Source organism: Ranitomeya variabilis, chromosome 4 (genome assembly GCF_051348905.1).
Source record: "Ranitomeya variabilis isolate aRanVar5 chromosome 4, aRanVar5.hap1, whole genome shotgun sequence".
Taxonomy (NCBI): domain Eukaryota; kingdom Metazoa; phylum Chordata; class Amphibia; order Anura; family Dendrobatidae; genus Ranitomeya; species Ranitomeya variabilis.
The window spans coordinates 319,039,483-319,061,530 of record NC_135235.1 but is presented as its reverse complement, the minus strand read 5'-3'; the positions used below and the strand labels follow the sequence as shown (position 1 = coordinate 319,061,530).

At 48.4% G+C, this 22,048-nt stretch overlaps 1 protein-coding gene across 2 annotated transcripts in view; it reads right to left on the bottom strand.

Annotated features, from left to right (window-relative positions):
- The window catches only part of DDX6 (DEAD-box helicase 6), a 53,274-nt gene extending 36,687 nt beyond the window's left edge, over positions 1-16,587 (bottom strand). Inside the window, exon 1 of one of the 2 annotated variants that reach the window (XM_077250461.1) lies at positions 16,262-16,587. The gene's annotated coding sequence lies outside the window, so the exon portion shown is untranslated. Of the gene's footprint in view, positions 1-16,252 lie in introns of both variants that reach the window. The other variant, XM_077250462.1, reaches the window with a different exon arrangement.
- Between the last annotated feature and the right edge of the window lie 5,461 nt (positions 16,588-22,048).

Genomic DNA, 22,048 nt, shown 5'->3' with positions numbered 1-22,048 from the left:
TCTGAAGAGTGCACTGAACCCTGCACAGCACTCCCAGCTAAACCAGTACACCAGCCTTCAGAGGACAAAACAAACACCAGACTGAGGAGGGGCAGTATACTGGTATGTTACCAGTCCTGCAATACCGCACCAACACGATGTGTCAGCACTAAATTTCCAATGTTTGATGATGGCTGCGTTCTACATAAAGCAGTCTCCCAGTGTGAAAGTTTGTGGGCGGAGTCACAAAAAGTACATGTGGGTGCGGCCTGCTGGATATACAGACTCCAAGATAGCAAGTGTGCTTGTCCTGGACAAATAGTGAGGCACTCAGTGTAGGTCAGTGGGTGCAGATACCCACCTGCTACAGGCATCTCTGACACATCAGGGGGAATGAAGGACTGGGCATGCCGAATTTGAACATGCCACATAGTGGCCATAGTGCCAAATAGTGATCCTTTTGTTCTTGAGATATAAGCCACTTGATCTCCTCTTGCCATTAAGAGCATATGTACACTCAGCCAAACCAAGTGTGCATGTGTAAGTAAGGATGTGGGGGCAGAGAAATGATTAAGTCACCCCTAAGGAATGATGCCAGCAGGAGACAGTAGGCACAGTGCTTTATTACTGGCATTGCTCTATGCCTGCACGGACACAAATAAGAGGGGCTTTACTTTAATAGATCCTGAACAATTAACCCCTTCATGACCTTGCCGTTTTTTGCAATCCAGACCAGTGTCCCTTTATGAGGTAATAACTCAGGAACGCTTCAACGGATCCTAGCGATTCTGAGATTGTTTTTTCGTGACATATTGGGCTTCATGTTAGTGGTAAATTTAGGTCGATAATTTCTGAGTTTATTTGTGAAAAAAACGGAAATTTGGCAAAAATTTTGAAAATTTCGCAATTTTCACATTTTGAATTTTTATTCTGTTAAACCAGAGAGTTATGTGACACAAAATAGTTAATAAATAACATTTCCCACATGTCTACTTTACATCAGCACAATTTTGGAAACAAATTTTTTTTTTTGCTAGGAAGTTATAAGGGTTAAAATTTGACCAGTGATTTCTCATTTTTACAACAAAATTTACAAAACCATTTTTTTTAGGGACCACCTCACATTTGAAGTCAGTTTGAGGGTTCTATATGGCTGAAAATACCCAAAAGTGACACCATTCTAAAAACTGCACCCCTCAAGGTGCTCAAAACCACATTCAAGAAGTTTATTAACCCTTCAGGTGTTTCACAGCAGCAGAAGCAACATGGAAGTAAAAAATGAACATTTAACTTTTTAATCACAAAAATGATATTTTAGCGAAAAAATTTTTTATTTTCCCAAGGGTAAAAGGAGAAACTGGACCACGGACATTGTTGTCCAATTTGTCCTGAGTACGCTGATACCTCATATGTGGGGGTAAACCACTGTTTGGGCGCACGGCAGGGCTCGGAAGGGAAGGAGCGCCATTTGACTTTTTGAATGAAAAATTGGATCCAATCTTTAGCGGACACCATGTCGCGTTTGGAGAGCCCCCGTGTGCCTAAACATTGGAGCTCCCCCACAAGTGACCCCATTTTGGAAACTAGACCCCCCAAGGAACTTAGCCTACGTTCACATTTGCGGCCAGCGCCGCAGCGTCGGGCGCCGCATGCGTCATGCGCCCCTATATTTAACATGGGGGCGCATGGACATGCGGCGCACTTGCGTTTTGCGCCGCATGAGTCGCTGCGGCGCCCGCGTCGGGGCGCAGAGGACGCAGCAAGTTGCATTTTTGCTGCGTCCAAATTCAATGAAAAAAACGACGCATGCAGCGCAAAACGCAGCGTTGTGCATGCGTTTTGCTGCGTTTTTGTTTGCGTTGTGCGCTGCGGCGCCGACGCTGCGGCGCACAACGCAAATGTGAACGTAGCCTTATCTAGAAGCAAAGTGAGCACTTTAAACCCCCAGGTGCTTCACAAATTGTTCCGTAAAAATGAAAAAGTACTTTTTTTTCACAAAAAAATTATTTTAGCCTCAATTTTTTCATTTTCACATGGGCAACAGGATAAAATGGATCCTAAATTTTGTTGGGCAATTTCTCCTGAGTACACCAATACCTCACATGTGGGGGTAAACCACTGTTTGGGCACATGGTAAGGCTCGGAAGGGAAGGAGCGCCATTTGACTTTTTGAATGAAAAATTATCTCCATCGTTAGCGGACACCATGTCACGTTTGGAAAGCCCCTGTGTGCCTAAACATTGGAGCTCCTCCACAAGTGACCCCATTTTGGAAACTAGACCCCCCAAGGAACTCATCTAGAGGCATAGTGAGCACTTTAAACCCCCAGGTGCTTCACAAATTGATCCGCAAAAATGAAAAAGTACTTTTTTTCACACAAAATTTCTTTTAGCCTCAATTCTTTCATTTTCACATGGGCAACAGGATAAAATGGATCCTAAAATTTGTTGGGCAATTTCTCCTGAGTATGCCGATACCTCATAGGTGGGGGTAAACCACTGTTTGGGTGCACGGCAAGGCTCGGAAGGGGAGGCGTGCCATTTGACTTTTTGAATGGAAAATTAGCTCCAATCGTTAGCGGACACCATGTCGCGTTTGGAGAGCCCCTGTGTGCCTAAACATTGGAGCTCCCCTACAAGTGACCCCATTTTGGAAACTAGACCCCCCAAGGAACTTATCTAGATGCATAGTGAGCACTTATAACCCCCAGGTGCTTCACAGAAGTTTATAACGCAGAGCCGTGAAAATAAAAAAATAATTTTTCTTTCCTCAAAAATGATTTTTAGCCCAGAATTTTTTATTTTCCCAAGGGTAATAGGAGAAATTGGACCCCAAATGTTGTTGTCCAGTTTGTCCTGAGTACGATGATACCCCATATGTGGGGGTAAACCACTGTTTGGGCGCACGGCAGGGCTCGGAAGGGAAGGCACGCCATTTGGCTTTTTGAATGGAAAATTAGCTCCAATCATTAGCGGACACCATGTCGCGTTTGGAGAGCCCCTGTGTGCCTAAACATTGGAGCTCCTCCACAAGTGACCCCATTTTGGAAACTAGACCTCCCAAGGAACTAATCTAGATGTGTGGTGAGCACTTTGAACCCCCAAGTGCTTCACAGAAGTTTATAACGCAGAGCCATGAAAATAAAAAATAATTTTTCTTTTCTCAAAAATGATTTTTTAGCCCACAATTTTTTATTTTCCCAAGGGTAATAGGAGAAATTGGACCCCAAAAGTTGTTTTCCAGTTTCTCCTGAGTACGATGATACCCCATATGTGGGGGTAAACCACTGTTTTGGCACACGTCGGGGTTCGGAAGGGAAGTAGTGACGTTTTGAAATGCAGACTTTGATGGAATGCTCTGCGGGCGTCAGGTTGCGTTTGCAGAGCCCCTGATGTGCCTAAACAGTAGGAACTCCCCACAATTGACTCCATTTTGGAAACTAGACCCCCAAGGGAACTTATCTAGATGTGTAGTGAGCACTTTGAACCCCCAAGTGCTTCACAGAAGTTTATAACGCAGAGCCGTGAAAATAAAAAATGTGTTTCCTTTCCTCAAAAATATTTTTTTAGCCCAGAATTTTTTATTTTTGCAAGAGTAACAGGAGAAATTGGACCCCAAAAGTTGTTGTCCAGTTTCTCCTGAGTACGCAGATACCCCATATGTGGGGGTAAATTACTGTTTGGGTACATGCCGGGGCTCGGAAGGGAAGTAGTGACATTTGGAATGCAGACTTTGATGGAATGGTCTGCGGGCGTCACATTGCATTTGCAGAGCCCCTGATGTGCCTAAACAGTAGAAACACCCCACAAGTGTCCCCATTTTGGAAACTAGACCCCCGAAGGAACTTATCTAGATGTGTGGTGAGCACTTTCAACCCCCAAGTGCTTCACAGAAGTTTATAACGCAGAGCCATGAAAATAAAAAATAATTGTTCTTTCCTCAAAAATTATGTTTTAGCAAGTAATTTTTTATTTTTGCAAGGGTAACAGGAGAAATTGGACCCCAACAGTTGTTGCCCAGTTTGTCCTGAGTACGCTGGTACCCCAAATGTGGGGGTAAACCACTGTTTGGGCGCACGTCGGGGCTTGGAAGGGCGGGAGCACCATTTGACTTTTTGAACGCAAGATTGGCTGGAATCAATGGTGGCGCCATGTTGCGTTTGGAGACCCCTGATGTGCCTAAACAGTGGAAACCCCTCAATTCTAACTTCAACACTAACCCCAACACACCCCTAATCCTAATCCCAACTGTAGCCATAACCCTAATCACAACCCTAACCCCAACACACCCCTAACCACAACCCTAACCGCAACCCTAACCGCAACACAACCGTAACCCTAATTCCAACCCTAATCCTAACCCTAATCCCAACCGTAACCCTAATCCCAACCCTAACCACAACTGTAACCCCAACACACCCCTAACCCTATCCGTAACCCTAACCACAAGCCTATTCTTAACCCTATTTCCAACCCTAGCCCTAATTCCAACCCTAACCCTAAGGGTATGTGCCCACGTTGCGGATTCGTGTGAGATTTTTCCGCACGATTTTTGAAAAATCTGCAGGTAAAAGGCACTGCGTTTTGCCTGCGGATTTACAGCAGATTTCCAGTGTTTTTTTGTGCGGATTTCACCTGCGGATTCCTATTGAGGAACAGGTGTAAAACGCTGCGGAATCCGCACAAAGAATTGACATGCTGCGGAAAAGCCGGATTACTCACCGGTAATGCTCTTTTAATGAGTCCACGACAGCACCCCGCATGAGAGAGAGGGATCCGCCCCATAGGAACAGGAAACCTACAGAATAAAAGGAGGCGGTCCCCTCTCCCCCTCAGTTTAGTTTACAGAGTAAAAAAGGGAACCGCCAAAGCTTTAGTATTAATTCTTATTCAGCAAAATATCTTAAACTCTATACAACCATTATTTGTGAATTTAAAAGGAAGAGCTGTGCATAACTTAGGGAGGGTAGTAAATGGGTGCTGTCGTGGACTCATTAAAAGAGCATTACCGGTGAGTAATCCGGCTTTTTACCCTTCGCCACGACAGCACCCCACATGAGAGATTTTCAGAGATTCATTATTTGGGTGGGATTACTGTATTAAGAACAGCTCTACCAAAGGTCAGATCAGAAGATGTAGATAGATCAAGTCTATAATGGTTGTAAAAGGTAGAAGGTGTAGACCAAGTTGCGGCCTTACATATTAAATGGATCGGTACGTCCGCTTGTTCCGCCCAGGAGGAAGCCATGGCTCGTGTCGAGTGCGCTTTAATACCCGCTGGAGGAATCTCGCCTTTTGATGTATAGGCCAAGCAGATAGCATCTCTGATCCATCGAGATATGGTAGCTCTCGTGACCCCATGTCCTTTCTTGTGGCCCTGAAAGGAGATAAACAGAGCCCTACTCTCCCTCCATGTCTGACACCTTTCTATATAGGTCAGGATGGCTCTTCTGACATCTAAGGTGTGGAATTTATGCTCTTCTGGAGTTACAGGTGGATCAAAAAAGGAAGGGAGAAATATCTCTTGGGACCTGTGGTAGGTGGACGCTACCTTAGGGAGGTATGAGGGGTCTGGTTTTAGGACTATCCGATCCTGGAATATCAGTAAGAAGGGTGGGTCTACTGATAGGGCCTGGATGTCGCTAACCCGTCTAGCTGAGGTTAGGGCTACCAAGAGGGCTACTTTATATGTCAGGATTTTTAAAGGTATTGAATCTAGTGGCTCAAATGGGGAGCTAGTTAAAGCCTCTAGCACTAGATTTAAATCCCACGGGGGTAGACGGGGGATATGGACCGGTTTACTACGTTCACAAGATTTTATGAATCTGGAGATCCACCTATTAGCTGCTATATTGCATCCATATAGGGCTCCTAATGCCGAGACCTGAACTCTCAAGGTATTTACAGATAATCCTAACTCTCGGCCTTTCTGCAAGAACTCTAAAATAGGTGGGATTGGAACTTGCTTAGTGAACGGTACTGCGTGAAAGTCTAAAAATTTATTCCATACCCTACTATATATTAGGGTGGTAGATCTTTTCCTGCTCAATAAGAGGGTGTTAACTAGTTCTGCTGAGAACCCTCTTGATCTTAGTAGTTGCCTCTCAAATTCCACGCCGTCAAGTGAAGACCTTTCACTTGCGGGTGGAAAAAGGGGCCTTGGGACAGCAGTTCCTTGTCTGATGGGAGGATCCATGGATCGCATAGGCACATGGTCTGGAGACAAGAGAACCATGGTCTTTTCGGCCAGAATGGTGCAATGAGGATCACTCTTGCTTGTTCTCTCCTGATTTTTCTGATCACTAGAGGAATCAGAGACATTGGAGGAAAGGCATATGCCAGCTGGAACCTCCAAGGATGGTGGAGAGAGTCCAACATATCTGGGTGATCCATGACGTTCAGGGAAGCGAACCTTTTTACTTGCCGGTTGTCTCTTGTGGCAAATAGGTCGATTTGTGGTATCCCCCATGACTCTGTTATCACACTGAATATGGATCTGTTTAAGGTCCATTCCCCTTGACGTAGCTCGTTTCGGCTGAGGTAGTCTGCCCTGATGTTTTCTACACCTCTGATATGCAGGGCTGTTAGGGATGTTAGATGAGTCTCTGCCAGCTGAAAGATGTCTGCAGCTATGGTCATTAGACTTCCTGATCTTGTGCCACCCTGACGATTCACATATGCCACTGTGGTGGAATTGTCCGAGTAAATTCTTACATCTGCTCCTTGAATCTGCGGAAGAAAGTGATTTAAGGCACATTCTACCGCTTTTAACTCCTTCCAATTGGAGGAACATGACAATTCTGCCTGGTCCCAAGTATCTTGGGCCAGACTGTTTTTCATATGTGCTCCCCACCCAATAGGGCTGGCGTCAGTGGTAATTATTTTAGACGGGTCTATTATCCATGGCACACCCTCTGAGAGGTGGTCCATGTCTAGCCACCAGGATAGTGATTCTAAGACATCTTTGGAAAGAGTTATTTTGCTTTCTAGATGTCCGTTTTTACCCTGAGCCGACAATACCTCATACTGTAATTGACGAGTATGAAATTGTGCCCATGGTACAGCAGGGATACATGATGATAATGACCCCAGTAAGGACATGCTCTTCCTTAGTGTCATGTAGGGGTTGCGTATTGCGTCTGATACCCTTGATTGTATAGTCAGTTTCTTTGCCTGGGGGAGGAAGCATCTCTGACTTACTGAGTCTAGCTGGATTCCTAGAAATGTCTGGACGGTTTCTGGATTCAGCCGGGATTTTTCGAAGTTGATGATCCAACCTAACTCCTGTAGGGACGAGATCGTGTTAGATAGACGAGTTTTACACTGAAGCATGGAATTTCCCACCACTAGAAAGTCATCTAGGTAGGGTATTATCAAGGTATCTTGTTGACGTAGATGAGCCATTACTTCTAATATCACCTTAGTGAAGATGCGGGGAGCCATAGAAAGCCCAAATGGCATTGCAACATACTGAAAGTGACGAACCTGTCCTTCCAGGATGACTGCTACCCTTAGATACTTTTGATGTTCCGGATGTATGGGAAGATGATAATAAGCATCCTTTAAGTCTATTCCGGCCATGACACACCTAGGAAACAAGAGTTTTATGGTTGAACTAATAGATTCCATTTTGAAGGTATGATTACGCAGGAAGGCATTTAACCTCTTGAGGTTTATGATGGTTCTAAATGAACCATCAGGCTTATTGATCAAGAATAAAGGGGAATAGAACCCCCTCCCTTCTTGGTCTTGGGGAACTTCTATCAGGACTTTTTTAGACAGAAGAGATAGGATCTCTGATTCCAGAGCCCTTTGTTGGTCTTGACCTTTTGGAGATGTTACTATAAAGGAATCCCAAGGGATTCGCTCAAATTCCAATTTTAGGCCGTATTGTACAATGTCCAGAATCCACTGGCTGGATGTTATTTGTTCCCATCTGGGGAAGAAGAATTTCAATCTGCCGCCTACCTCCTGGTTAGCGGTATTTGCGTTTCGGGTTATGGGACCCGCTAAAAAAGGCACCTTTTTGCTTCGGGTCCTTCGATTCCCATCGCTCCCTTTGTTCGAACGGCTTGTTCCTGGTAAAGGGACGTCTTTTGAAGGCTCTCCTGTAGGATGGAAGATACTGGTTAGGGAAGCCTTTTTTCCTTTCACCTGCTTTACTTAGGAGCTCATCCAGTGCTTTTCCGAAAAGGAACTCACCCTGGCAGGGGATCGCACAAAGTTTTGCTTTGGCCTGTGCGTCCCCTTTCCAGTTCTTTAGCCAGAGTGCTCGCCGGGCTGTGTTCACTAGGCCGGCTGACCTGGCTGCTAGGCGTAGCGAGTCCACAGAGGCATCAGCCAGGAATGCTACTGCTTCTTTGATTAGAGGGAATTTCGGCAGGATTGACTCTCTCGAAGTTCTACCTCTAATCTGTTCCTCCAATTGCTCCATCCACACTAGCAGTGACCTTGCAGTGCAGGTGCTGGATATGGCGGGTCTGAACGCCCCCGTGTTGGCTTCCCACGACCTTTTTAGTAAAGCTTCCGCTTTACGATCCAGCGGGTCTGTCAGGACTCCTGAATCTTCCACCGGTAAGACCGACTGTTTGGTTGTGGAGGCTACAGCGGCATCCACCTTCGGCACCTTTGACCAGGTATTTAGTTCCTCGTCACTGAAGGGATAGCGTCTTTTAGAGGATGATGGTAGAAAACCTCTATTTTGCTTATCCCACTCTTTTTTTACTATTTCTTTAATAGTTTTTATGACGGGGAAGGACCTACGTTTTTTCTGTCCTAACCCCGCGAACATGATGTCCTGAGACGTTTTACTTCCTTTCTCCTCTGAGCACCCCATCGTGCTTCTGACCGATTTTATTAAATTGTCCACACTGCTGTTGGGAAGACAAAGTCCTCCTTCAGCCTCGGATGAGCTCGGCTGGGATTCCGCTTCGTCTGAGGATATACATACGTCCTCTGACTGTGAACTGCCCGGAGATTTGGACCTACTAGGCTGACGGGTACTGGTAGTACTAGTCTGCGCCAACCCCTGCATTTCTTCCCGGATTATAGCTCGGACATCTGACGGAGTCATTATGTTTTCCTGTCGTAAGGTTTGCACGATACACTCCGAACATAGTTTTTTGACATAATCATCCGGGAGGGGCTGTGTACATAAAGCACATTCCTTGTGCTTGGACTTGTGTGTCCTTTTCTTAGTCTAGAGGAAGGATACAGGAGGAACATATATCAGCATATAGGAAGAGACTCTTTCAAAAACTCACCCAGTGAAGCTGACAGGTACCGGCTCTGGAGGCGGATTTCGTTTGGTGGTAGAACCCTTCCCTGGAGGTCGATCACCACTCTTTGTGCTGCTCCTAGCGCTCCTCTCCTTGCTAGGAGAACGCTGTTGCACTGCGGGCAAGTGCGCATCGTCGGCCGGTGAAGCCATCTTACACACACCGGCCCGACGCTAGCGCTGCATTTTTAAAACTGCCGCCCATTCTCCTGCCTCCCCGGACCAACCCGGAAGTGCTCCAGCGACTTCCGGGTTAGACGTGCCGCTCTTACTCACCATGCGGCGGCTAGGGATATTAAGCCGGCCGCTGCAGCGCGCGCGTCCTCACGGTGCCGGGCGGACCCACGGTGACCGGACCCGGACCGTGGATGTTTGGCCAGACGAGGGGGGAGGCTGCAAGCAGGGGCTCCCCCGCCGCTGCTTCTGGAACCGCAGCCCCTGCCGTTCCCACAGACACCGACGCAGGCGGGTGCATGGCCCAGGGATCCTCTTCATCTGTAGGTAAGCCGGGTCCCTGTAGGAACAGGAAACCTAAACTGAGGGGGAGAGGGGACCGCCTCCTTTTATTCTGTAGGTTTCCTGTTCCTATGGGGCGGATCCCTCTCTCTCATGTGGGGTGCTGTCGTGGCGAAGGGTAAAAATACAATGCAGCGTTTCTGCACGGAATTTTCCGCACCATGGGCACAGTAGATTTGGTTTTCCTTAGGTGTACATGGTACTGTAAACCTGATGGAAAACTGCTTCGAATTCGCAGCGGCCAATCCGCTGCGGATCCGCGGCCAATCCGCTGCGGATCCGCGGCCAATCCGCTGCGGATCCGCGGCCAATCCGCTGCAGATCCGCGGCCAATCCGCTGCAGATCCGCGGCCAATCCGCTGCAGATCCGCGGCCAATCCGCTGCAGATCCGCGGCCAATCCGCTGCAGATCCGCGGCCAATCCGCTGCAGATCCGCGGCCAATCCGCTGCAGATCCGCGGCCAATCCGCTGCAGATCCGCGGCCAATCCGCTGCAGATCCGCGGCCAATCCGCTGCAGATCCGCGGCCAATCCGCTGCAGATCCGCGGCCAATCCGCTCTGTGTGCACATGCCCTAACCCTACCCCTAACCCTAACCCTACCCGTAACCCTAACCCTAACCCTACTTCTAACCCTAACCCTAGTGGAAAAAGAAAAAAAAATATTTTCTTTATTTTATTATTGTCCCTACCTATGGGGGTGATAAAGGGGGGGGGGTTTATTTATTATTTTTTTATTTTGATCGCTGTGGTAGAACCTACCACAGCGATCAAAATGTACCTGTAACGAATCTGCCAGCCTGCAGATTCGGCGGGCGTACTGAGCATGCGCCCGCCATCTTGGAAGATGGTGGCGCCCAGGGAGAAGACGGACCGACTTCGGGAGGATCGGTAAGTATGAGGGGGTGGTGGGGGGGTGGATCGGAGCACAGGGGGGGGGGGGGGGGATCGGAGGACGGGGGGAGCGGACAGGAGCACGGGGGAGCGGACAGGAGCACGGGGGAGCGGATAGGGGGACGGAGGGGGGTACCTAACAGAACGGAGGACTGGGGAGGAGATCGGGGGCAGTGGGGGGGGGCCAGTACATGATTTCCAGCCATGGCAGATGCTATTGCAGCATCGGCCATGGCTGGATTGCAATATTTCACCATTTTCATAGGTGAAATATTGCAAATTGCTCTGATTGGCTGTTGCACTTTCAACAGCCAATCAGAGCGATCGTAGCCACGTGGGGGCAAAGCCACCCCCCCTAGGCTGAAGTACAACTCCCCCTCTCCCTGCAGATCGGGTAAAATAGGAATTAACCCTTTCACCCGATTTGCAGGGATGCGATCATTCCATGACGCCGCATAGGCGTCATGGGTCGGGAAGGGGTTAAACTACTAACTTTAAGATGTAAAGAAATTCTCAGGACAAGACAATATTCTTGTTTTAGCGCTCTTTCCTCCCCTTCTTCCAAGAGCCATAACGTATCTTCATCAATTTAACAATTTGAAGAGCCACTTATACTTTTAAACGACATTGTTAATTTTCCCGTATTATGCATTAAAAGGATAAATATAAGTGGGGTGAAATTGCAGAAAAAAAAACAACTGCATTTCAGCCATGTTTTTTGGCATTGGTTGTGCAGTGAAAATAACCTAAGAAATCTGATTCTCCAGGTCGATACGATTACGGGGATACCAAACGTGCTTTTTTTCACCCCTTTAGATTTCAGTTGTAGAAAAATAAAAAATGGTTTGTCACCATTTTCAGATGCCAGTAACTTATTTTTCGGTGGATGGAGCCATGCAAGGAATAGTTTTTGTTGTGTCGAGTTGTAATTTTCACTGATAACATTTTGGGGTACATAAGACATAACGAATACCTCTTATTGCATTTTGTGGGGGCAATTTGGTGACTCAAAATTACAAGACTGGCAATTTTATTTTTGGGCTTTTGACGCATGCTTTTTGTAATTTTATATTTGAATAGACCGGACTTATGTACACTAGTGCCAAATCTGGTTATATTAAAACTTCCAGACTTTATTTAATACCAAAAATATTATGTTTTGTCCCATTAGAGTTCTTAACCCTGTGATTGATTGCTTATGCTATATACTGCTATAGCACAGTATGGTAGTATATGGCATGAATACATCAAAGGTCTATGAAGCTTAGTCTATAGATGAAATTCACAAAAGTACCAAAATAGCGACGATATTGGCCTTCAACAGGCCCCAGTTTATCATCAGTGCCCCACGAGGGTCGCCAGTGAGAACGCACACTAGTGAATGTGCTATTAAAATTCTGCTGTCAATAGAACTAAAGTGAATTGAAATACTTAACCAGGAGTTATCGTGGCCAGAACAGATTGTTGCCGATACGGACAGATGCTGAGTATGTAGTACAGCTGGTGCCTGCTCTGTATGGAGAGCGTGTACAGCTCCCGAGCCTGCTCCATACATGCGAACCCGACAGTGACGTACATGTTCAGCAGGGTGAGCAAAAGGGTTAATCTTAAATGAATCAAACTGTAAAGAGCTTGTATAAAGGAGAAAAAAAAAATCACCTTTGCAATACAGCTTTTAAAAATTCTGATCAATAGAATGGAGGGGATTTTTGATTCTACAGAGGTGGCATGTCCGCTGATCAGGGAGCATGCACTTGCAAGCAGTCTGCTATATAGTGTGTGATCACTACTGTGAAGCTGCCCATATCGCCGTAAATCAGATTCAGGGTCTCTGATAACAGCATGGGACTCCTGGTGATTACGCCCATTGGCCACTGTCTGGTGATCCCTACGGGTATTGTCACACTCTGCAACTTTCCAACGATCACGACCAGCGATACGACCTGGCCGTGATCGTTGGAAAGTCGTTGTGTGGTCGCTGGAGAGCTGTCACACAGACCGCTCTCCAGCGACCAACGATGCCGAGGTCCCGGGTAACCCGATGTTTACCGTGGTTACCAGCGTAAAAGTAAAAAAAAAAAACGTACATACTCACATTCCGGTGTCCTTCAGGTCCCTTGCCGTCTGCTTCCCGCTCTGACTGAGTGCCGCCGTAAAGTGAAAGCAGTGAAATGTATCCCTAGGGACTCTGTATGAGAACACTAATGCATATATAACGCTGGGTACCACTATGTACATGTGGGCATTTATTACCAGCACTATTGTTCATTAGGCTACTTATGCTGTGTCTTGAGATATTTTTCCCCAGGTTGAACTCTGGCTCAGCTTTTCCCTTTTGACTACTCCAGTCCCTATCCAATGGTTTATATATATACCAGGTGCATTGAATAACAAGGAGTGTATTGTTGGGCTCCTCTCCGTGCAGTGGCAATTTACAGTCGGGCATCATTATTATATGTATATTTATTTTTGTATGCTGTATTTAAATATGATACTATTTGGATCTAACAAGTATTTTCCAGTGTGGAATAAGTTTTAAATGTTTTTAATAGTGTGTATTGTCTGGTTTTCTTTTGGTGTGTAAAATAAAAATTTGTATTTTTTGAAACTATTTGGGTTTTGTGTGGTGATCCTACATACATATGCATGTACCGGTTTCTCTATATGGTTTTCATGAATTTGTTTTACATGCATGGTGGTGATCCCAGACAAGTATTAATACAATAGTATGTGATGGTGCCCACTTAAACAAATATATTCCAGTAAAGTGAAAGCAGATCACAGCGGTGACGTCACCGCTGTGCTCTGCTCTTCTTACTTTCCGGCCGGCAGTCAGTCAGAGCGGGAAGCAGACGGCAAGGGACCTGAAGGACACCGGAATGTGAGTATGTGCGTTTTTTTTTTTTTTTTTTTTTTTTTTTTTTTACTTTTACGCTGGTAACCATGGTAAACATCGGGTTACTAAGCGCGGCCCTGCACTTAGTAACTTGATGTTTACCCTGGTTACAAGCGAACGCATCGCTGGATCGCTGTCACACACAACGATCCAGCGATGACAGTGGGAGATCCAGCGACGAAATAAAGTTTCAAACGATCTGCTACGACGTACGATTCTCAGCGGGGTCCCTGATCGCAGTAGCGTGTCAGACACTGCGATATCGTATGGATATCGCTGGAACGTCACGGATCGTACCGTCGTAGCGACCAAAGTGCCACTGTGTGACAGTACCCTACTAGTCCAGCTCTTTCCAGTGAACCAGATAATTCGCCTCTACCCATTATAAAGGACATTGCTCTTTTGGACCCAAACTGATGCCTATTAGTGATATACTCTTAAGGTACCGTCACATTAAGCGACCCTGCAGCGATATAGACAACGATGCCGATTGCTGCAGCGTCGCTGTTTCGTCGTTGTGTGGTCGCTGGAGAGCTGTCACACAGACGGCTCTCCAGCGACCAACGATGCCGAAGTCCCCGGGTAACCAGGGTAAACATCGGGTTACTAAGCGCAGGGCCGCGCTTAGTAACCCGATGTTTACCCTGGTTACCAGTGTAAATGTAAAAAAAAACACACACTACATACTTACATTCCGGTGCCTGTCGCGTTCCCCGGCGTCCGCTTCCCTGCACTGTGTAAGCGCCGGCCCTAAAGCAGAGCGGTGACGTCACCGCTGTGCTGTGCTTTACGGCCGGCGCTGACACATTCAGTGCAGGGAAGCCGCCGGCGGGGGACGTGACAGACATCAGAATGTAAGTATGTAGTGTTTGGTTTTTTTACATTTACAATGGTAACCAGGGTAAATATCGGGTTACTAAGCGCGGCCCTGCGCTTAGTAACCCGATGTTTACCCTGGTTACCAGTGAAGACATCGCTGGATCGGTGTCACACACGCCGACTCAGCGATGTCAGCGGGTGATCCAGCGACGAAATAAGGTGCTGGCCTTCTAGCTCCGACCAACGATATCACAGCAGGATCCTGATCGCTGCTGTGTGTCAAACACAACGATATCGCTATCCAGGACGCTGCAACGTCACGGATCGCTATCATTGTGAAGTTGTTCAGTGTGAAGGTACCTTTACTCGGGTGATCTCTGAGTATTTGTAAGTGCTCGGAGATTTAGTTTTTGACTCAGCTGCATGATTTACAGCTACTAGCCAGGCTGAGTACATGTGGAGGTTGCCTGGTTGCTAGGGAATCCCCACATGTAATCAAGCTGTCTAGTAGCTGTAAATCATCCAACTGCGGCAAGGAAAACTAAATCTCCGAGGGCTAAAATACTCGGGAGACCACCCAAGCAACGAGAATATCACTAATGCCTATCAATATTTGTTCATCCGCAGATTAACACATTTTTGGTAAAATCAATTGTGTCTGATGTGGTGGATTCCCCATACCTACAGCCATTATTCAGGGCGTGCTCACAGGCCGGCAGCTGGGCCCACACACCACGCCCCCTCCCACACACCACGCCCCCTCCCACACCGCCCCCCCACAGGCCGGCAGCCGGGCCCACACACCGCGCCCCCTCCTAGGCCGGCAGCCGGGCCCACACACCGCCCCCCCCCCCACAGGCCGGCAGCCGGGACCACACACCGCCCCCCCCCCCCCCCCACAGGCCGGCAGCCGGGACCACACACCGCCCCCCCCACAGGCCGGCAGCCGGGACCACACACCGCCCCCCCCCCCCCCACAGGCCGGCAGCCGGGACCACACACCGCCCCCCCCCCACAGGCCGGCAGCCGGGACCACACACCGCCCCCCCCCCCACAGACCGGCAGCCGGGACCACACACCGCCCCCCCCCACAGGCCGGCAGCCGGGACCACACACCGCCCCCCCCACAGGCCGGCAGCCGGGACCACACACCGCCCCCCCCCCCAGGCCGGCAGCCGGGACCACACACCAAAGACCGACAGCCGGGACCACACACCGCCCCCACAGGCCGGCAGCCGGGACCACACACCAAAGACCGGCAGCCGGGACCACACACCGCCCCCACAGGCCGGCAGCCGGGACCACACACCAAAGACCGGCAGCCGGGACCACACACCGCCCCCACAGGCCGGCAGCCGGGACCACACACCGCCCCCACAGGCCGGCAGCCGGGACCACACACCGCCCCCCCCACAGGCCGGGGCTCCCACGTAATGAATGGCACAGTAGATCATATCCACATCTGTGAGGTCGGGTATGGCGCAGGAGACCACAACTGTCCCGTTAACCCCTGCGCTCCCAGGCCTCCCTCACACCGCACTGTGTCGCAGCTCTCCGCCGAGACCCCACATACCGCAGACCAGCGGCCATGACCAGGTCTCTGCGCCCCATTACAGCCGGCTGACCCGGCACACTGGGCGGCCCCCCGCACTGACCGGGCCCGGAGGGAGGACCGAGCCCCGCACGGTAAACACAGCGGCCTACACCGACACCACCGCGCCTGCACCGCCGGGAGTACGGCACTTTCCGGCTGACTAGGTCGCCGTCAGTCATCGCCCGATCCCGCACACCACACCGCGGCTCCCCGGAGCTGAGGGAAGGCCGCGTCCTGCCCCCTCCCGCTCCAGCAGGCACCCTCCACCGCAGGCCTCACCGCACGCACCCGCGGCCTCAGCACTTCCGATTCCTCAGCGCCGCGATGTCCTCGTCTTCACACCGGGCCCCGTTGTTGTTGATGGATGGTTTCTCGCTAGTAATTCTCGGTTTAGCTTTTCTTTTTTTTCTTCTTTTTTGTTTCTTCTCCGTGCGTTTTTCTAAGTCGAAGCTCCAAAATGGCTTCCTTCCTCCTTTAAACCCTCCCCGCGCCGAGCGTCTGGATCCTTCCGCTGTGAGGTAAAATTATCGCATTGCTGCACGTCACCAGAGGTGTCACTGCGCGCACTCTTTTCTTCAAGGAAACACTTCCGGGTTGACCGGCGGGGTCTGGGCGGGATAATACCGGGGTGACCGGAGAGATATGTCTGCGCTCCCGTTAGCCCTGTGCTCACATTCCTCACCGTAAACCTTCGCCCGTCACTTCTCACACACAGGGCTCTGTAAGGGCCGCTTGTTTAACTCTTTCATGACTGGGTAATGCCATAAACGGCGGCGGCTCACTGTTGCCGGTCAGTGTCCTGGCAGAGGGAGCCCGTCAGCAGGCAGCAGCTCACACCCGGCTGGGTCTCCCCCATACACACACAGTCTCGGGGGGCTACAGCCATGCTTTGCCATTAACCCCTTCCCAACTGGGCAATTTTTTGTTTTTGTGCTTTTTCCTAGGAGCTGTGCAGACTCTGACAGGGGTGGAGGAAATAAGAGGGCGGGGGGCCGGTGTGAGACCCCACTAATCTGATCCACATAGGTCATCAGTATGTTGTAAGGAGGCCTTTACATTAAAGGGAACCTGTCAGTGGGATCCACCCTCCTGAGCCGTCTGTACGGGCACAGGTCATAGGAAGCTGAGTACAATGACACCCCAATCTCTGCGGTCTGAGGTCTTATTCCAGAGAAATCCACATTTTCTTATATGTAAATGAGCTGTTAAGATCTATGGGCCGGACATAGATCAACAGAGCAGGCTGTCAGTCATTACATGTCTCACACTGGTAACAACCCCCTTCATGTAAAACAAGCTCTGGAGGCAGATTCTCGGGGAGATCTATGTCCGGCCCATAGATCTTAACAGCTCATTTATGTGTAAGAAAACGTGGATTTCTCTGGAAGAAGACCTCAGATATCGCGGTATCGTTGTATTCCACTCCCTATGACCTGTGCCCCCATACACGGCCTAGGGCTGACATAGTCGGGTCCATGAGGCCTAGGCTTTTTGCACCTTTTTGTAGTGCTTCTGATTGATTTGAGGTGCGTGTATTTAGGTGGACAGCCACTAATTAGAATCAATCAGTAGCACTACATATAGTCACAGTGTAGAGAAGGAATTATTGGGCTATGGATAGGAAGGGCCTGTCTGCAGGAGGAAGCCCCGGTGCACACTGCCAGGAGTGGCGAGGGGACAGACATGCTCTATTCACCCCTGGAGCTCCTGAAAATGACTACTCACATAGTCATGCAGTCCGGAAGAGGGCTCGGGGGCTGTGTGGGGGCCACTTGGAGCATTGACTGTAACCTAATAGTTGACTCAGCGCTTCTTTGCCCCGGATTCTCGTTGTAGTTGGACAGTGTGAATTGGAAGTCAGAAGTGTAGAGGCCATATGGGAAGAAAGCACAGGGGCCCGAAACAGTGTAACCGACCCCAGGTATTGATGCTCACTATTAAGGATGAGTGGAGCCGTGGACGTCTAGTGCAGTTCGGTTTGGGTTCCAGGACTGTACCCGATCTTGAACCCCATAGAAATCAATGAAGACTTGAACTTTTGAGCTAGAAAATGTCTCCCTCTCTCCTCCCTGAACTGTAAAATGAACGTCCAGGAGAAGTCTGTGTTTGGAGTTCAGCACCAGACATCAACTGGTGCAAACCTTACAGTTTGGGTTTGCTCATCCCTACTAGGCGATACGACCGATCACATGTAAAATTGAGACTAGTGATTAAACCTGACTATCAGTGGGGGTTCAGACCGCTGGGACCCACAACAGGGCACTGTTATTTCTGTCAGGGTGGAGCAGTAGCTCGCATGCTCAAATGCCGCACCATTCACTTTGGGGGGGGGGGGGGGGTTAGAGCGCTGTGCTCATCTTTTTCCCACAAAGTCAGAGAGAATGAGTGGAGCAGCGGTCGGGCGTCTGACCTGCCACTACATATTTTATTGATAACGGTTGTTCCCCATTCTGCCAATCCCAGCAGTCGGACCCCTGATCAGTAAGTTATTATACAACCACTTTTTTTAATATATCTGGTTAATTCCCTAAGTAACTAATCATTTTAAAACGTTATTTTATTTTTAAATATCTTTAAGCACTTTTAATTGCATACGAATTGGGGTGAGGGGTTTACGGATCCAGAAACCCCCGCCAATCACTCAAGATTGCTGAAAAGAAAAATCCAGAGCTCGGGAAGTTGGAGCGCACAGATCATGCCTGAGAGACTGCTTAAAATGGAGGACAGTTTGAATAAAGAATCAGAAATGTTGACTTTTTTTCTTAGAAAGCCACAGAATCTTAGCACAGACTGAGGTTGCACAAAAATTGAGACTTTTAGGCTATGTGCACAAGATGTATTTTTGGAGCATTTTCTCCTCGTGGAATTGGGCAAAAAACGCTAGGGAATCTTATGCAAGCTAATTGAATGAGAATCCTGAAGAGTTGTGCACATGATCAGTATTTTTCTTTTGCGTATTCTTTGTGCAGATTTTTTGCGTTTTTCACCTATTGACTTCAGAAGAGTCGGTCAAATCCGCAGCAAAAACGTTTGTGGATTTTCTGAGTTTTTGCTTGTTTTCATTGATTTTCTGTGGTGGTTCCCATGCTGTTATTTGTGTGACAATGGGAGAAAGACTGACGCAGTCATTATGATCGGTGGTCACGTTAATGTTAAAAAGCTTACCACAGGTCACTGGCGTCAGCTGATTAGAGAGTACTATTCCAATCAGCCTACGCCTGCTGTTACTTATTACAACAGAAACAGGCTTTGGCTGAAGAGCGTAGTCATCAGCCTGTGCTCAAAGTAAAAGAAAAAAAAAAATTTAAATATTGACATAAAAAACTCAGTGTATATACTCACCTTGCGTCCAATCCCTGAAGCTCTTTGCCTCCTGTAAAAAAAAAAAAAAAACACTATATACCTTACTCACCTTAAGGCCACGTTCACACCTTCCGTGTTTGATCAGTATTTCACATCAGTATTTGTAAGCCAAAACCAGGAGTGGGTGATAAATACAGAAGTGGTGACATGTTTCTATTATACTTTTTCTCTGATTGTTCCACTCCTGATTTTGCCTTACAAATACTGATGTAAAATACTGACCAAATACTGATAGTTTGAACATGGCCTTAAACCTTATCCCCGATGCCCATGTCACCAGGATAAGGGAAAAATAATAAACCACCATATCCCTCACCTATCCGCCATAGTCCATTCTGGTCCGTGCCGATTTGGATCACTTATAGTGCAGTTACAGCTGATGCAACTACTCTACCCGGCAGCTGGCTACACACTGACAAGAGCGTGTAATCACTCCTGCAGTGTATGTGGTGAGAAAGTTCATCAGCTGATGAGCCCAGGTGACCTCACGGCACCGCTGCTCGAGGAAACTTCTCACGCAGCGGTGGTGCCGTAAGTGAGATCACCGGGGCTCATCATCTTATGAACTCCAGTGAACTTTCTCACCGCAGCTCAGCGCACACACTGCAGGAGTGATTACACATTCCTGTCATTGTGAGTTGGCTAACAGCTATCACTGATGTGACTGCGCTCAGTCATCAGGATCGTCGAGTCTTTACTTTGGACAGGTGAGGAATATTGTTATTTTGTTGTTGTTTTTTTAATCCATTTATAGTAGACATTGGCTTCAATGGATTGGGCAATTGTGTGAGTATGGTTTAATATAGACCTCTGTATCTAACACTTCCTCCACTGCTTCAGCCTCCTCCACCTGTACGCTCAACCTCTCCCTTAATGAGACATATGTTCCAGCAGTGCAGAGAGAATCCCACCAAACTCCGTACTGCGCAGCCAGGGCTCACATTAGCGACTGCTCTCACAGTCATCAGGATCGTTGTGGGACATTATGAATTATCTTCTCGGTGGACAAGTGAGCAATATGGTTTTGTTTATTATTTTAATTCTGTTACAGAAGGCATTGGCTTCAGTGGACTGGGCGATGACGTGAGTATGGTTTAATTTAGATACAATAAAGGAGTCTGTGTCATTATTTCAAAGGATTTTATTCTGGGTGTGTGTTTATTTTTTTTTCATAATATCACTATGGGGTTAGTAATGGGGGCGTCTTATAGACACCTCTCCATTACTAAGCCGTGGGCTTGATGTCACCTGATATTATTAAAGGGAACCTGTCACCCCCCCCCCCCAGTCGTTTCAAACTAAAAGAGCCACCTTGTGCAGCAGTAATGACAAGGTGCCTGTTTTAGTTCTGGGTGCTGTAACTACCGAAATAATCAGTTTTATTATTTGTCCGAAATACCTGCTCCTCAGTCAAGTGGGCCGGCGTTCCCCCCCCCTGCTTCAGACAGCACACAGCTGTCACTCACATCTTGGCGCCGGGCGCCGCCTCCTCACCGCTGTTTTCAAAAGTAGCCGGCGCCTGCGCTCTTATCCCCTGCCTGGTGCAGGCGCAGTGAGCGCTGCCCGTCTTTCCTCCATATGCAGTCCAGCTGACTGCGCCTGTGCGGCCGTCCTGCTTGTGAATCCCAGTCCCGCAGTGACTTATGATTTATTCACATTGCGGGGCTGGGATTCACAGGCAGGGCGGCCGCGCAGTCAGCTGGACTGCATATGAGGAAAGACGGCCAGCGCTCACTGCGCCTGCACCAGACAGGGGAAAAGAGCGCAGGCGCCGGCTACTTTTGAAAACAGCGGTGAGGAGGAGGCGGCGCCAAGAAGATGTGAGTGACAGCTGTGTGCTGTCTGAAGCAGGGGGGAAACGCCGGCCTCCCTGACTGAAGACCAGGTATTTCGGACAAATAATAAAACTGATTATTTCGGTAGTTACAGCACCCAGAACTAAAAGAGCCACCTTGTCAGAATGCAGCATTACTGCTGCACAAAGTGGCTCTTTTAGTTTGAAACGACTGGAGGGGGGTGACAGGTTCCCTTTAAGCTGACATCAACCCAACACTATCACTTCAGCGGGGCAAGTGGGAAGAGCGAGGGCTAAGTGCTAGATTTGGTGCATTTTATGGATGAGCTTTTTTGTGGGAGGCTGAGACCTGATGTTTTTAGTCAGGGACACCTGCTCTCTGCCTAGCCTTCCCTGGTTATTAAATATAGGGGTAAGCTGCACACACACACCATACTAATTATGTATATGCCTGACCTCTTTATATCCAGTCTGTTGGGTCATGCTGTGATTTTATGGTACACGGCAGATGAAATGTTGGGTTTTCAAGGACATGGGTGTGTAAAAATCGGACAGCACTCAGATGGTCTGAGTGGCGTGCTCGCCACCTATTGACTTGCATTGGTGAGTCTCGTTGATGGCGGCTTCAGTGGCTGGAGCTGGGACGGGGCATGACGATGCGCACCCCTATAATCCATGACGAGCTGTGGCGTACCTCACACCCCAAATCTTACTCTGGCCTCTGTCGCTGCGCTCCTGTGCAGGGCATTTTAGAACGTCGCTATAGAGTAGGAGCCGGAGTGACTGGATGTTTAAGGTCTATGGATGATCTGAAGGTGGTTTATCATTGAATAAAAAACTAAAAAATACACCCAGGTGACTACTTAGCATTTTTTTTTCTTCCTGTTGACTCCTATTATAAAGTAAGGAGCTGCCTC